The sequence below is a fragment of the Monomorium pharaonis genome, chromosome 5 (genome assembly GCF_013373865.1).
Source record: "Monomorium pharaonis isolate MP-MQ-018 chromosome 5, ASM1337386v2, whole genome shotgun sequence".
NCBI classification, from domain to species: Eukaryota; Metazoa; Arthropoda; class Insecta; order Hymenoptera; family Formicidae; genus Monomorium; species Monomorium pharaonis.
This window is the reverse complement of record NC_050471.1, coordinates 25,755,245-25,773,298: the sequence shown is the minus strand read 5'-3', so window position 1 is coordinate 25,773,298 and position 18,054 is coordinate 25,755,245. Positions and strand designations below refer to the sequence as shown.

Sequence of the window (18,054 nt, the reverse complement as noted above, 5' to 3'; positions counted from 1 at the left end):
TCCAGATTAATCGAGTAAAAATATTCTTTAAATATTATAATTATTCAATAAAACAAAATATTATAAAGATAAAGGAATTATTCGATATTTCGCAAAACAAAAAATGGATGTATAATAAAATGTGCGTCATTTGAAAATATTTGTAATTAGATCAAATAGTAACTTTTAAAAATGTCAACTGAAAAAAGTCACTAATACTAGCATAATACTTTGTTTTTGAATAGTATTTTTTAAAAAGATAAAAGTAAACTTTCTTTTAAACATAAAAATATATAAATATAAAATAAATATAAGAAACACAAATAAAATATAATATACACTAAAATGAGTCTTTTGTCAAATTTATTTTTAATAATATTGTTTCACATATTGTAATTAAACGTTTCAGCAATAACCAAAAATTAATATTTAGAAATTGGATCCAAAATTGACATAGTAGGTTACATTTTCCTTTTTTCTCTTTAACATAAATTATTTGTAAAAAATATAAGTTAATTTTCATGAGAATTTCTAGAAGATTTTTACTTGTACAAGATAATTTATTGCATCTATTGTATATATTTATGATAATTGTGATTGTTGCGTGTTCAATGATTTTATTATTATTATGGCAATGTTACATTTATTTGAAAATATAATGTGCGGTTATGTTCTATAATTATGTATAAAAAATTAAAATATTGTGCATTTTGTATGTCATTTCCTTCGAACTCGATCGCCGTTGGCGTGGACTGTCTGTTCTGTGTAATCGATTTGCGGAAATGTCAATAAGTAAAAACGTTATCGCCAGTTCGTCTGTGTGGGAAAGATAAACGAACCGAGCAGCTTGTCCTTCCTTCTTATAAAGAAAACTACCGAGGTTAAAGAGAAACGAGCGATTATTTGATTTCGAAGGAAGTCAATGTGAAATCAATAACGTAGAATCGAGAATATAATATATATATAGACTTCCCAAGTATTTTTTTGATATTTTTTAATCGTTTTTCAGAAAATGGAATTTTCCCTGATAGGATTGTTGGTAGATGAGATGTATAATTACGTTCTTATAAGAAAAATGTGAAGTCAAAACAAAACTATCCATTTTTAGCCTCTTTTTCTTATCTTGAGTCAATATATTCATGGATAATGTTTTTTATTCTTTTTCATGTTAATAATTGATTACGGCTCTCATTGCTCTTTGACTTTCATTTTAATTGACTATATTTTAATTGATATTTTTTCTAGATAAGCTTTCTTTGAATTTTTATTATAGTAGGAAATAAGTCAGTTTACGAATCCTTCAATTTTTGGAAAAATTATAATTCTTTACAAATCAAACGATTAAAATTGTTTTTAAAAAGATTAGAGAAATGCTAAAAATCAGTTCAGTATTTTTCGATACACAGAAAGATACATAAAGATAAAAAATATACTAAGAATATAATAAAAAATAATATATAAAATTTAACAGCAAAATGCTTCAAATGTCAATTGCCGACATTTTGTATAATTAAAATAAAAATTATAAAAGAAATAATTTGGTAAGAGAGAAATAAAATTTAAAGTTAAAGGTAGAATTGCAAAAATTTTCCTGAGTTGCACAATAAAATTCCATGAAAATCCATAATTTTCAAGAGTAAGAAAAGAAATTTCTTGAAAACTCCAGGTTTTCCCGGTAGTACATATCTTAATTACGGTTATAATTTTATAAAATATCCTTTCTATTACTCTTCAGCATCGATTTATTATTACGCTCGTAGTGGTTGCGTATTTGCAGAACGAATCATCTGCCCGGCACAAATCTTCTTAGGTGATTCTCATTCGAATCCGCGCCTTTTATTCCTCCTCGAGAATAACGCGTCCCTTTACGCCACGATAAGCCACCGGCGAATGTTATCCGAAGAACTTTCCTTTTCCTCGCGGTCGAGGAAAAAGGACAATTCTGTATTATTGCATTATATCCGGAGAGAGTTCGGTGCCTCTGCGAAAATTGCCTCTTCCGTAGATTATCGAATTATCCTGCAATCGAGAATTAAAAAAAGAGAGAAAATTCCCCTTTTCTAAACCGCAGAAAAAAATCATATCGCACCATATTTAGTTTAATTAATCAAGCAACAGAATTTTGTATCTTAGTTTGCAAGTAAGTTGTGACTTTTGTACAAAAAAGATTCGACGTCGATTTAAAATATAAAAATTTCGAGAATAAAACTAACAATTGCTATTAAAAAATTTACCATTCTACGCGTTCAAGATTTTCGGCGTTGATTTTTCAAGCACTGGCGAACTTTTAATCAATGCAACACGTTCGAATTATTGAACAAGCCATGCGCAAATGAGCTCGGCAGGCTCCATTTCCGTTATCCCCGCAAGAGCCCGAGTTATGATAATGGTGTGCGTTTAATATAAGAATCAGTCGGTGCCATTGCAATCTACGGCCGACACGGGTAATTGCTTGCGGAGTTCTCGTTATTGCGATCGCTATCAGTTCGTCTTCTGAAATCCTAACTGCTTCTTGCTCGCACGAGAATACAATATTACAGTGAAGTGCGGTAATTATATTATGTAGAGGATGGTCGATAATGGCCGCGTTGCACATACGTGGAAATATTCCTCGCCGAAAATCAAAATAAATTAAAAATATTCCTTACTTTTTCTTAACGAAAGTATTTATCACTCGACTTAAACAAATAATAAAAAATCTAAAAATATAATTTTCAGTAAAATTGCTATTTTAACTTCTCTTTTATCTCAAGTTTATCGTTAGGTAATCTCGATATTCGAAAGATTGTATTTGAGGACATTAAAAATTAAGTGCCTTATCGTATATATATCTTGTGATAAATGTTACGAGAAGGTGTGATATTGTCATAATGACTAACATAAAAAATTAAAATAGATAAATTTATTGGGGGAAGGTAAAGAGTTCTCTTTCTTTCTGCAGATAAAGTCCCATTACATCGAAGTCGAGAAACTCGCAACACGTATAAATGTTTGGTATACGTTTCGTTGCGGAAATGAAGCGAATCGGCAGATACTCGCATGGGAACATTAGAGACGGTATCTGATACAGCCGAGGTGTTTAGGAATTACTAGACAGTTTGTGTCTGTTATGAATTTCCATGTTCGCATGTTTATCACGATTCATCGGGTCCTTCATACATTGTAATTGGGATTTTTGGGGCGTTTACCTGTTGCGATCCGAGACATTGATTTAAATGGGGTTACTACTAGTCGATAAACAAATAAAAACAATTTAATATAAGTTTTATATCTTCAAGTAAAGAATGGTATTTTAATCAAATCTGTATGAAAATTAAATCTAAAAAGTATCAATTACTTTGTAACGTACTATTTTAATATTTTTTCTTAAATAATCATTTATTGTTTAGCGATAAGTGTAATGATTGTACAACTTCAAAAATATTTCAAATTTTATCGCATTTATATAATTAACTATTAACATTACATTATCTTTTTTTATCTTTTTGCAATTGTGTTAAAATAAAAAAATTTATAAATATTAAGGAAAATATTATTTTTTTGATACATCGTACCAAGGTTAACAGATTTACAATAAAGAAAATAGAAATTTTGTCATTCTTTTGGCAACTCCTAAACAACAGCAACCGGCCGGTATTGCACTTTAACTCAGTCCCGATAGCCGATGATATACAAGGATGGGGTCGGATTTGCTACCCTTTGTGCTACTGTGGCTAATACGGATCCAATTCGGATTCACGGTAGGGCGCTATCAGTATCCTTAAATCCTGTTTTGCACCCATTGTCCAGCCGCTGGCCAGTCTTTCGTCCTTTCAAAACATCGACCATCCGCTTTCGTGACTGGACAGTTCAACCCCTCTTTAATTTGCCAATTTATCATTTTTCTGCTTGGCATTTCTTTCCTCTCACATTCTGTTCTATCGATTTTACTTTATCAATTTTTTCTAATTTTGTCTGCCGTTCAATGTCTCGTTCTTATGTTTCCACATCAGCTTTTCTCTTTTCGTGTAAAATATACAAAATTTTAAGGAAAGATAAAAGGATACGCATTAAAAAAATATCAAAAATTGTCTCTAATTAGCATTCATAGAATTAAAAAAATTTTTTTCTTAAAATTATTAATTTTCTGATGATTTTTTAACTGCATATTCGTTGATAATTCAATTAGGAGTGTAATTTACTTTGTTGTCGATCGAGGTTTATCATGAAATATCTTCCTTGTCGACAGTAGATGTTTTAACATATGGTAAACAAGTTTGCCCGGTGGGCAATATCGCAAAGATTACAGTGTTCTGCAATAAACGCTATGATTTCAAGTCAATGTTAATTTATCATTAAAATTATCTATTGTCATAGCTTTGCGTTATTATAACAAAAAAGTCTATATATCGGCCTCAGTAATTATATATTACACTTTACAAAATTACAAATGAGAAATTATAATATATTTTATCAATTTAGGACTTACCAGTCGTCGATCGATCTGTTACAGCATCGAGCTTTCTTCGAGATGGCACCTGTTCAATTTAAAACTGATCAATAATTGCAGTAATTACAATCAACGTACATGTACATTTCACACAATTTTTTAAAATTTCATTGGTATTAATTAATATCATTATTAATCAATAAATTATTATATTATCAAAAGTGCAGAATACTAAAGCAAAACACAATCAACACAAATATAATAGTGTCAAGTATTTATTTGCCGTTAATTAAATTACAGAAGTCACTTATGTTAGCGGGAAGAATTCGACAGGTTATTATTGTTGCGTTTACTCTATTGCCAGGTTTTTCCCCTCGTTATCGTTATTATTGCCGTCGTTATTCGCGCGGCCATTATTACGCAGCAAATCAAAGTTTTCGAAAACAGTGGCAAATTTGTCGGCGGATTAATTATTTGATTTGAGGCGCGGTGAGTTTTCTACATTTGCAAATCGCGCCGAATTAAAGAGACACACATACACGCCGCGCGTGTCATACACGTACGACGGGCGGGTATTTCCCTCCCTTTTTTTTTTCCTCACGCGACAGACCACCGTGTCAGTGTGTCGACGCGCTTAATTGGCTCGTTATATTAATTGAATTTCATTATCCGTCGGCACGACAATGAACAGCGTCGTTCAATGAACGAGAATGAACGGGCCGAGCGGCCGCATTTTCCGCGCTTGATTACCGAAAAACGTTTCAACGCGCACTTGCTGAGCCGGCGAATCAAAAAACGCAGACAATCCGAGCGGCACAAATCGCGACGGATCGCTCTCGCGTACGCTGTGAAATTATTTTTTGCCGCGCGCGGCGTAAAATATCCTCGCGTGTCGTTGATTAAACCCGGCTAATTTTTCTTACCGACAATCAAAAACGCGTGCGATTGACGTAAATGGATTCACATGGAAACTCTAAATAGAAATTTTGAATGCACGAGATCTGGATTTCGTAATCGTGTTTTTTTATAATTATCCATTTCTCTTCAGGTTACTTTTAATGCTGAATGCAACTCGTTTCATTATAAATGGAGAAAATTTAAGGAATAAATAGAAGAAAAGATAAAATATTTTATAATGTAAATAAATTTTGAAATTTGACAAAGTGTTTTTGAAATAAATAATAATTCTTTTTTTTTTTCAAAATCAATCAATCGAAGAAATCTCGTCGATATGCTATGATACAAATTGTTAGTTTTACACTTTACAGCCTCAACAAGAATAATCATGTGCGCGACCCTAATTGATTATTTCGCATTAGCGATTCGGAGAGCTTGGCGGAGTTTTCCGCAAACATGTCCGTCGCGGCACGCCATCTTCGCCATCTCTCGCAGAGACCGATTTATGCGGCTGACAGCAGCCATTGTGCGCGTCCGGGGCTGTCATTGTCCATTCAAACAAATTGACCACCGGCCGGCCGGTCGGTCCATTGAGCAATCTGCACAGGGAAAAGGGAGAAAAATGGCGTCACGAGCACGGCCGACACGACGCACACGGCAGATGCGGTGGAAAAACCTTTCGCGTCAGAAATTCCCCCGCTGTCTTATTATGGGACTTTCCCGCGGATCGTAAATCTCTTCCCGCGATCGGCGAGTCGTCTCCGGGCACGCACGAATAAACAGTCGCGAACAAAAACGAGAGGCAACGATAGTCTCACCAGCGAGGTTTACAAAATATCCTTTGTGTGCCCGAAAAGGGAGAATCCTGTCACTCGGTGCAACGAATCGATCTTTCCAATATTAATAGTATTTTTTACAAATCGGTTCTCTTCAAAGTGGGGTGGGATAAATGTAAACGGGACATAAACGCTAATATCTCTATAGTTTCTATAGTTCTCTATAGCTCCGTATAAAGTCGATTCTTCAAAAGCTGTGTGAGCGATTAGACTGTCAATATGATGCAATAACGGCATTTGCATTCAGACGCGGTATTGAGAACATATTTCGCTATTGTTCGCCGGTTGCGGAAGAATGAGACAGTCAGCCATCGCACATGTGATCATCAGCTTTGCAATCGATCTTAAAGCGTTCTTTATTTTCCGGAGACTTTCGAGAGAGAGAGAGAGAGAGAGAGAGAGAGAGAGAGAGAGAGAGAGAGAGAGAGAGAGAGAGAGAGAGAGAGAGAGAGAGAGAGAGAGAGAGAGAGAGAGAGAGAGAGAGAGAGAGAGAAAGAGAGAGAAATCTATTTTCAAAGACTAATTTTACACAAGTAATAGCGATCGGCAGTAATATGTACAAAAAAAAAAACTGTCGTACCGACCGCCTAGTGCGCGAATATAATCATAGACAAATGGCATGTTGCAGTGATCCATATTAAGCGTCCTTCATTTCTTAGAACTGACTAAGGGTCAAGTCACGTGCTATTAACCATTACGAAATAGAAAAAAGGGCCGGACAAGTTATGTAATGAAGAAACGTAAGTTTAAGGAAATTTTGTTATCTCATCACGGATGAACGGATAATCGATTAGTTTGGACTGGTTCCGGTGTGCTGGTCATAAAGAAATTAAACTCAAACTTGCCGACAATTCGTCTCGATCTAAACTGCTTTGTAAGTAGTTTCGTAAAATGGTTTCTCAAGTTCTGGATAACAGGTGATATGTTTCTGAGATTTTTTAAATTGAAGTAGAGTAGAAGAGAAGAAAGAGGAAGAGTCGATGAGGAGAGAGGAGGAGGGGAGGCCACAGCTACATCTTGGAAAGAAATTTCCGGGAGGAATTGATTGATAAAGTTTGTTCGATTAAAGATTTTTATGCGTCTATAATTTCCCAATCATTTTTTTTTTTTTTCGAAATCGTTAACCTTCTTCGAGAAACTTATTGATACCAGACGGAAAGGGGAGACAGAGGGCGAGAGAAAGCTGAGGGGGAGGAGAGACGCGTAGTTAATAACTCGTTGCTTGTGACTCTAATATTATGGATATCGTTGTTTGTTCAGCCGCCGAGAAGGGACGAGAGCGAGATCCGGGAGGAAACGCGAGAGCGCGATCGATGCATTTATGCATGACGCGCGAATCGAGCAATAATATTTTCCTTCTCCTTTCGTCCCGCCGATGACGAGGAATACGTCGCGCGCGTACTCCCCGTGTGTCTCCGTGAGCGAAGAACTGCTGTGTCGCTCCTGCCACGTGAAACGGTGTGCGACAGGTCCGCCGCGTCGCTAGTGATTTGCAAAGTGGACAAATATAGACGAATTAGACGGGCGGACGAATTTACGGGGCACGCGTCTGTATGTCCACGAGAAACACGGGCTCGTAAAGGTTACGTTATTACAAAACGCGCGCCGGCGAACGAGGTAGAGTTGTACGATGCATCTGGGCTTTATGAGCGTAAAACGGTGTATCGGCAGATCGAGTTGGGAAACAATGTCCACCTCATTAGTCTTACTTCTCTTCGCCGGCTTGTCATTTGAATATCGTCCATTTTCGCTCTGCCATTATTTCGCCGATCACGAAGATTAAACAACACCCGCTGTTTAATTTAATCCAATCCTCACCATCCGTGACCGCCTTTTACCTCTCTTTCAATGCGCAACACGGACAATAAATACCGGCGCGCTCCTCCGAGAGCGGCTCTCTCACTCTCTCTTTCTCTGTCCTTCTCGCGTTTTCCACGACGAGGCGAAGTTACCAAGGAGAGACACGAGATGGATACAGAAGGAAAAAGAGGGAACCGCGGAGCGGCGCGGACGGGAAAAGGAGATAACGGGAGTCTCCGCGAGGAAGACAAAGGGCCAGCGGAGAATTAAAAGTATCGCGGACAAAGCCGCGGGACAAGACGCGGGAGCTCATTTGGTGTCTCCCGGTGAATGGGCGTTCATTATGATGCCGCCCGGTACTAACAATCGGGTTCATTTTGTCTCTCCTGCTCGCGGCAACAATGGCGCGGATGGGAGATGAGGAGAAGGAAGGGGAGGGAGAGGAGGAGGAGGAGGAGGAGGAGGAGGAGGGTGGGTTACGAGAGACCGCGTCGGGACCCCACCGCCATCTTGACTCTGCCGCGATGTTCTTTTGTAGTCTTATAAAGCAGCCCCGGGGAAGAAAAAGACGTCGGCTTCCTCGAGAAAGGGAGGAAGCACGGTAGAGGAGGAAGAGGAGGAAAACCGACGAGAGGAGGGGAATGGGAGGGAGGGCTCGTGCTTGGAGGTGGAGTGACTACGTGGAGAGAAAGGGAACAAGCGGGAGGAACGACTGGGAAAAAGAGGAGGCGGATGAGGAAAGCCGCGCTTCTTGGTGAACGAAGAGGTCGAGCCAAAATGGCGGAGAGAGAAAGGGTCAAATCCGATACTCGTGCGCGTGATGAGAGAGATCCCGCCTTTCCCTTAACTCGTGTAAATGATTAGCCGATATCCGTGATATTATTAAACTCTGACTACAAATTCTATGTAAGTTTCTTTTTTCAAGATAAAGTTAAGTTGTATCAGGGTAGCTGCGTTAATTTGTTTTAAAATTATTCTTTCAAAGTCATACTTAAAATGATTAAGAAAGAGGAAATGTTATATAATAAATCGCAACGTAAATACATCCTGATTAAACCTAATATTTTTAAGTGTATCACAATGTATTCGTAAAAAAACCTAAATTTCACTTAATACGTAATAAAATTTCTTTTTTGTAGCTCGAGTCAATCTAGCATCTTTCTGTTTCGTAGCGAAGGTAGAAGTAGTCAATAGTTAATCAATCATCGATAAAATCCATCACAATTCACGGCGGTTGTACGCGCGGCTATCCCTTTTTCCCTTCTGCGTCGGCCACGTTTTTCCACCGATTTCCTTTTGTCGCGGCTTGGGGATTGAAGGATGCACATCGTCGAAAAAAAGCGTCATGAATCCAAAAGTACCGACGCGCAACGGAAGCTGCCTTGCCCTTCACATCACCTTTTCCTAGACGTGCCGTAGCTAATCGCACGAAATCGAATCGAAAGTGATCGATACCGTCCCCTATATAGCCGCGAATGACCATGGATTATCCGCGTCTGTGTTACCTGAGGACCCGATCCGCGGGAAGAAGGGAGACATCGGGACCCCAACAAATTGATATTGTCCCCGCAATCGCTAATAAATTGTTTTTCGCTGGCATAAAAGACACTTTGTTCTATTCAGTCGCGCTCCCCTGCCCTCGAAGGCGACGGAAAGAGAAGCTAGGTCAATGAAAATTTCAATGCGCAAGTTCAAGCCGGCAGAATACAGCCTAGGCTTGCTCGCCAAGCGATCGAACATGATTGGTTGAATTCACAAATAAGAGCCAATTGCTTTGCCAATTCGAATTCGCCCAATGTACATTTAACATTCTAATATATTTCTTTCTGACACGCTTGACTAATATTAAGTAGTATATTTAATAGCAATTAGATCGAAATTGGGATTGAAACTTTACCAAGAAAAGTTATGGCACCGCAGTAGTTGATACATCACAATTTCGTTGGGAATGCCCTCTGTAGACTCGTACAATTCTTCACAATCCACACTATACAAACTATCAACTCGAGATTTTCTAGTTTAGCCTCCAGACATCCAACGATACTCTTTTTATTCACACCTGTCGAGAATCCTATATGCAATTTCCATTAATTTTACCGATATCAGAGGCAGGCCGGCAACAAGGTAACTTCATTAGAGAGCGCGGGCGACCGATGAGGAGGATGCCAACGCCGCCGCTGTCAACGCTGCCGTTCACCCTCTAAAACGAACGTGGGCGCAAGGTGGCGCGGGTAGCGGGGGTGGATCTGAGGGAAAAGAATGACGGGCCGTGAAAACCGTACAGTCACGTTGTTATATTGGCCGGTAGCCTCTTGGCGAGTGTGCAGCCGCCTTCGATGCCGGTGCCGATGCCGATGTGAGGGGCCGCCGCTAGTACCGGTTGCTCCATGTACCTCCCCCTTTCTCCCCCCGCCGCCCCTCTCCCCTACACTATAGTGTGATTAATTCTATTTACCTGTGGCCGGTGCAGCGGCGGGTACACCCGTGGCGTAATTTATCAGTTTGTCGGGCCTCATTGTCGCCAGCACGGCTCGTTGCTAATAGTCGGCCATTCAGGAATCGAGAGGAGCCATCTATTCTTATTACGAGGGCCGTTGTCCGACGGTTCAAGACACCGCTGCACATAATTCCCCCCTCCCCCATTCCGGCTCTCTTTGACTCCACCTCTTCTCCCTTACCGTCCATCTCCCCTTTCTGTTTCGCTCTTTCAATATAATAAGCGTTTGTTGATGTGCGGGGTATTCGGTAATTGGTGTTAAAAGCCAGAAAAGAACGGTTTCTTTTCTGGCTTTGTGCGTATATAATGATTTGTACAGGAATGTAAAATAAATATTTTTCTCATTCTTGTTTACTTTTCAAATTATAAGATTGATTATGATTTAATCGCGCTGAAAGTTTTCACCTTAATCAAGCATGTCCTTAACCAAGCTTTCTTATTTCCATTACTTTTCTCGCCCCTAATTCCGAGACAATATTATTATTGTAAGGATGGAAAAGTTTTGCAGCTATTAGAAATAATTTACCTGCTAACGGAGCTCGGTTTAAAACATTTAGACAAAACATCGGGACGAGATCGGACGCGATTCTCCGGCTGTTTGTCGCATCGCCCCGTGAAATATATTTTCACCGGAAGCAGGAAGAGCCGCTAAGCCAGACAAGATATCCCGGGGAGGGTGACTCGGCTACTGTCCCCGACTACTCTCGCCCCGTACACACCGTAATCGATTAGGCCGCGCGCACGGGCATGGGAAGATTTAGTAACTGAAACAGATGGGGAGTTTCGGACGGACGATGTCACCCCTTGTCTCCTATAGTCATTAGCCCCGGCCATTGTGGATACCTGACGAGGCTGCCGTGAGAGACCGATCGGTACTGATACACAAATCGATACCGTCGGATAGATTCGACTTAGGGTAAGTTCGACGAACACCCGGACCGTTCGCACCGATTCCCCTATTAGAATCTTCTAAAAGTCGAAGATTTTTGTGTCACGTTTGAAACGCGGAACTTTTTCTTTGATAAAATATTAAGCTTAAGCTCGTCAATAAGAATGTAATTTTTAAATATATTTTTCATGTACTAGAAATTTCTAACATTAGTTTTCTAGGAATGTTTAATATTTTATAATATACTGCACAAACACTTCGAAAGAGTTTTGAGATATGTTGTATAAATTTACATATTGGTCACTTTTTATTAGTGGCACGTGGTGAAGACGTGGAGGTTCTGCAAAGTGCATCCAACCCTTATTCGAACCTCGCTGTCCTCGTTTTCTCGTCGAGGGATGTCTCAGTGGTGGCGCATTATTATTGTGCATCGAAGGGATCTAATCTCCAACCCAGAGTCATTCTTGACATTCCATGGGTGTTGTGCGAAATTCCCAAATGCATTGCTGACGCGTGATTCGTCTTTCAGTACACGGTTTGGCTGATACCACAAATGCTCCATAAGAGGAGAGGGGAATAGAGAAATGTAATGCAACGTGCCATGATATTCATTTAGCAATTATAGACAAAAAAAAAAAACAATAACAGAAAATTTAATTATTGATTGTCAACGCAAAATGCTGACTTAGTATAAAACAATTAATTTCGTAGTAATTGATTTAATCTTACATAAACAGTTTATAAATTGGATTCTTAGATCTTTAATTACAAGTATACCATTTCTTTATCAATATTAATACAGTGCAATGTTTAATTTCTGAGGAATAAAATAGGCTTTTAAGAAGCACATGTCAGTATTGAAGACGATTTTCTAATTTTTATTTAATACTTGCATTTTTTCTACGTAAAAAGCAATGCAAAAGTTATAAAGTGATAATAAAAAGATATAAAATTATTAACTCTCGACATGAAATTCTGATACAATAAACAATTTTATGAAACGGTCTTCTGCGTTCTTAAATACTTAATTCAAATTGTTCTAGTCCTATGTTTCATACGCCAATCTAATAAATGACAAACGAGCGATTCTCTCCCCCTCTTACTGCCGTTGATTACATTGATTCAGGCCTAAATCGATTCACTGAGTCTTTCGATCCGCATCTGCCTTCGACTGCGCCGAATTCTTCATCAAGCGGGAGATCCAACGCGTCGATTTTCCTTCTAGTCATCATCCTCTCTTCTTGGTCATAGCGGCGATCCGCACGATCATGCCGCGTCCACATGACTGAATTCTTGACGGAATCCTATTCGCTTGACCGAGTTGCGTCTTAAATCACATTCTTGTAGGAGCGGATACACCATGAAGCTAATGAAGCTTAACGTTGGAATCAAAAACTTCACTTATCTTCGTTTTAAAATTACCTGAAGAGGTCGTTCTTTCGCGACACGATTAACAATTCAATGAAAACATCCCTACTTTTTATTAATCTTTGATGTATCCTCGGTGTGATTTAAAAACACGAACAAAGCCCCCAAAATTTGCAAGAATGTCTGAAAGGCTAATCCGTGGTTTTCTTTATATCTGCCTTCTTTACATCTGACGCAAATCCTGTTTCGTTTGCGATTTTCACTAACGTAAAGCACCAACTTCCCAACCAGGTATGGAAATGCAATAAAAAATTGAAATTGAGTTGAAATTGATCGACAATCCTTATCAATTTTTATCGTCGCCCGCACTCCGCCCGAACGCTTCGACAAAATGTCGGCGACCCGCTTCCCAATATTTACATTCACATATTCCGAACTTCTCCTCTCGAGACTCCAATCGGAGGGAGAGACACTTTCCGCATAGATACACGGTGTCCGTGAAAAATCACCGGGACACGCGACATAGTGGATCCCTCCCCCCTCATGCGGCAGAGCGCACGCCGAAATCGCTATATTCGCGATACTTATAATAGCGTTGCCCCCCCCCCCTCTCTCTCTCTTTCTCCCCGTCGCCCACACTCCGCAGCTACCATCTCTCCATCCTTGCCTCCCATCCTCCAACCGCTCTCTTTCTGCCGGTGTAATTTATCACCGCTCATAACAAGGAGCCGCAAGTTTGTACATATTTCAGTCTCATAACCACCCATCCCACTGCTCTCGTTCTGCGCGCACCCCGTTATATTCTCCCTTTCCTCCTTCCGACTTCCACCTTCCTCTCCTGTCGCGGTATCTTACCTCTCTTCCGTTCAATTCTGAAAAAGCAACTGGGACGGAGACACTACAGAAAGAAGACACTGCTTCCTGAGAGACCTGCGTGACAACTTATTTATGTTTATTATTATAGTAAAAACAAAGTCGCAAGAAAATTATACAGCAATAATCCAGACAACTAAAAAATTATTTTGATATTGAATTATTCCTGTATAATTGAAATTGGGAAAAAAATTATCAACCAAAGAGAATCTAAAGCGTAATTACAAAAATTTATAAATCAATAAGCAATTTTACGACGTGCCTGGCGAAATAAGCAATTCGTGGTGCATACGTCGGCCCTGGTGGAAAGGGTGGAGAACGTAGAGGTTCGCAGGGAGAGGGAGTAACTGAGAGGGGTGCCGAGAGCGGAGACGTTATTATTTATACGCGCCATTATATGTCAGCCGGGAGTCGCGGGAATATTGTTCAAGACATCCCGCGCATACATTACGCGCGCAAGCGAGGAGGGGGCGGGCGGAGAAGAAGAAGAAGAAGAGAGAGAGAGAGAGAGAGAGAGAGAGAGAGAGAGAGAGAGAGAGAGAGAGAGAGAGAAAGAGAGAGAAGGGGTGGTTGTCGTAGCATGGCAGGCTTTTATTACCGCGACCACTTATTTGTTAACATAATATACACATTACGGGGCGGTGGCTTCGCGGTAGCACGCGCCACCCTGTCTTCGACACGGCGACGGGGTGGAAAGGGGAGAACTTCGGAGGGGGTGGCTTTTAGACACGGTGGACGATTTTTCGCTTTTCCCAACCCGCTTTTCATTCCGCGGAGCCACTTCGACCTCCTTACGAGCGACGAATTGTCGCTTTTAAATTAAACGAACCCTCCACTCCCCGCAATGACATCAATATCCAAATGTCTCCGCGAGAAGCGGCGAATACATTCATGAGGAATAAGAAGAAATCTGTCTCTCCAGAGTCGAAACCTCTCGCAGAGATTTCTGATTTAATAGATATTTAAAGTCTGTAGATAAATGCGACGACTTCACGTATCTCCTAGCTGTCACTGTAGGATCAGTTGAATGCTTTCATTGACTTACTGACTCGAACCTACATTGACGAATAAAGCAGGGATCCGAGATCGTAATGATCGAACCGATAAATTCTTCCTGCGTTAGCATAAACGTGAGCGACAATGGCGATTCGTCAGAACGCTCCGTTCGGGACCTCGTCCGAACCCCTCCCACGCAAGGGTCAACTCGGATCGGGGGGTTGTGGCCAGATAGGGCCATGAAAAATCGCGGAATCAAAACACTGCGGCACGATAATCGTCAGGAGCTCCCAAGGATCACGAATAAACATTCGTTATCCTTGCACAATGGCCCGCACAATAGGGACCGGTTTTCGCGCACGCTTATGATGTATTATGGGAGAAAAGCGGAAACGTATGTTTTTACCCCAGTTTCCCCCGTTTAGTAGCGTTTAGTTCGCTTCACTGGCTCGCATTTATTTTTCTTCCCTTCACCTCTTTTACCCCTGGTCTTACCCTCTTGCCTTCCTGACTGTTCGTCATTCTTTCCGTCGGAAAAAGCGCAATGTCGTAACTACAGAATACTCAGATCTCTTTGAATTTTTATAACCTTGAGAGTTTTTGGGTCCCTAGATTTCTTACATTCTTAAAGTCTTCTTTTCTGACTTTTTAAATTACGTTCACAAAACGTTTCTTAAGTATATGTTCAAATATTAAGATATTAATTCTTAAATGTTAAGACTTGTACATTACGCGACTTTAGGCTCAATGTATGTTTTGTTTTCAGATTTTTAGATATTTTTATTTCCCTAAACCCTCAATGTTCTTTTTTATTTAATCTCCCCTATTTTGTAGTTTTTTGTAGTATTAAAAAAAGTGAAGTATGTTTGAGCCTAGTGTAGGGTATTCAAAGGACTAGTTACGGACCAAGTATTCTGTCCCTTTCCCGCACCCCAATGCAAGAGTGTGCCATTCCACTTCAACGGTGACATTTATCATTCGACGTAGCCGACGTAGCTGTTGCCATCGTTGTCGTTCGATATTATGGTTGTTAACGGGGACGTAATGGCATTATCTGGCTATTGTCCGACATATGATATACCGTGCATGCTGCGAAGGGGTGTGGGGGAATACTAATTCGCGAACACCAGACTGTCGTGTCTCGTAAAAGGGATTTTGGTATCCTAATTTGGTAAAGAACGTTTCATTTAATTTGCATAATATTTCTTTAATCTTCTCACTAGACCTTTCATGGATGTAGCCTGTAAACTAAAATGCCTCTCTCTACGCAATGTATCCTATTATTTTCTTTGACACATAGTTTTCACGCTAAAAACAAAGTTTTATAAAGTTACACGCAAGATTTAAATTTTTCTTGAAATTTTAAATGTAGAAGATTTGTCTTAAAATGTCTAAATCTAGGAATTTCTTGAAGGTTTTAATATTTTGATATTTTTGTTTCTCCATATTTTATCAGCCACTTTTTGTTCCGTTTAACTTCATTTTTAAATTGTCAGTATTTGAAACTTTGAAACTAAGGTACGGAAATCTTTTTCTCTTCGAATATTCTAGTCCGAACTTTCTATCGATTTCAGCTTTATATTTCCTCTTAATATACTTCTATACATATTCCTCGGTTTAATAATTTAAATCTTCAAAATAACTATAGTGCGCCATCGATTCTAATGCTTTGCCTTCCAGAATAAAAAATACTAGATTAAATTTATATTTATTTTTAAAAACGATTTAATTTTGGCAAGCATCTCTCATATTTCTGCCAACAATTTGTTACTGATAATTTTTCTTGAATAATTATAAAAATTGTGTAAAGTGAATTTGTTTAAAAAAGTTTGCCTGAGACAATCAGAAAGCATTTTTCCCCATAGAATTGTCATATTAATTCAATTTCCTTATAAGATTTAAGTTTGTAAAGAATCTATTTAGACGAGAAGCTTTATAGCTTTATGAAGACGTTACGCTCGCATTCTTCACGCTTCCTGGCATCTAAATTGTAACGCGTTTCATCCATGCAGTCATGTGCACGTGTCTAAATATCCTTATTCCGGTTTATATAATAAACGTACATATTCCGATTAGCGCGCACGTGTAATACGATTGCACCGCGCGTTGCAGCGCGCGTAGGCATGGATCGTAATCATCTGAATGCTCCCGGTTCTATCGCGGATCTCTTTCTATATAAATCATGGACCACGTGTGGCACAACTATGTCTATGAAATTATATTGCGTTCCATATACCAGCGTCGATTGCTATTCATTTAGCTATCATTGAAATAGATACATTTGTTATGAAAATTTACATCATCTGGAATGGAGAGGGAATTATTAGAAGTGACTATAACAACTAAAACAGAGAAGAAAGGAGTATCGAAACTATAATTTCATTTAGCATTAGGAGTAATTCAGCTGTCATTAAAATTGGTATCGTTTGTTTGCGCCATGAAAATTTATACTGTCGAATGAACGAGAGGATTAAGAGACTATATAATGGCTAAGTCAATCAAAGTTTAAAATAGAAGAGATGGAGATTTTCAAATTTTTTAAAATTTAAAATTTAAAAACTTTAGAAAGTAGAAACTGACTTTTAATCTGCAACATATTTTTTTAAAATCACACATAGCACTCTAAAAAAAAAAAAAAAATTTCTAATATTTTGAAATATAATCTTCAGCTTTACAAATACTATATTCGCATTTTGTGAACAAGTTATTTTCCAGTAAGCTCTTAGGGGGGGGAACGAATCGGGAGTTTAGTCCGCTCCACGTACGAATCTACAAGATTTCATAAAAATCGGAACGAGAGGGTTTGCAATTATTTCCCAGCCAGTCTTTCGGCTAAGTAGAATCGAAGAATCGCGTTGTACTCAGACACGTGGCGCCGGTTGACTTTCGGGCCCCATTAGCGCAATCGCGTCGCGTTGCGTCGCGTCGCGTTACGTCGCGACGAGACGTGGCGTAGCGCGTGCACGCTGTCATCCGTGAAACGCGGGACCGCTGTTGAACCTCCTTGCGGTGAGTGGGCGAGGGTGAAGCCGAGTGCTCCGTAATGGATGACGGCGGCACGGAAGGGTGGATGAGCGATATATCGTTGGGCATGTCATCGCGCGGCTCGTAACCGCGCGAACAATTACGCGTGTCGGACGGCAGGCATTCGTAACGTTAACTCGAAACACATCGATGGCAATAGCAACAAAGTTAATGAGATTATACGATAATAGATGACAGGCATTAAAACCTTCTTTCGCGACACAATGCGAGGAAGTATAAAAACTGCATTTACGAACTGTAACTGCAAAGAAAAAGAATTGAACACAAGAAGAACACGACAAAATAGAATAAAATAGATTTGGAGATCAATGAATTTATGATAATTCCCTAAAATTATTCTGTCTTCTAATATGTCATGATAAACGTAAATGTAGATGTAGTAAAGATGTATTTTTTATTCATTATATCGAAATGAATATGACACTCATAGAAGAAGTTAAGAGAA

General features: G+C 39.3%; 1 long non-coding RNA gene across 2 annotated transcripts in view; it reads right to left on the bottom strand.

Moving 5' to 3' along the window:
* Positions 1-3,454: 3,454 nt before the first annotated feature.
* LOC118645641 overlaps positions 3,455-18,054 on the bottom strand; it is a 53,160-nt gene continuing 38,560 nt past the window's right edge. The window contains exons 5-6 of one of the 2 annotated variants that reach the window (XR_004963334.1): positions 4,448-4,496; positions 3,455-4,271 (exon numbers count right to left, since the gene is read on the bottom strand). This is a non-coding gene — a long non-coding RNA (uncharacterized LOC118645641). Of the gene's footprint in view, positions 4,272-4,382; positions 4,497-18,054 lie in introns of those variants that run through there. The other variant, XR_004963333.1, reaches the window with a different exon arrangement.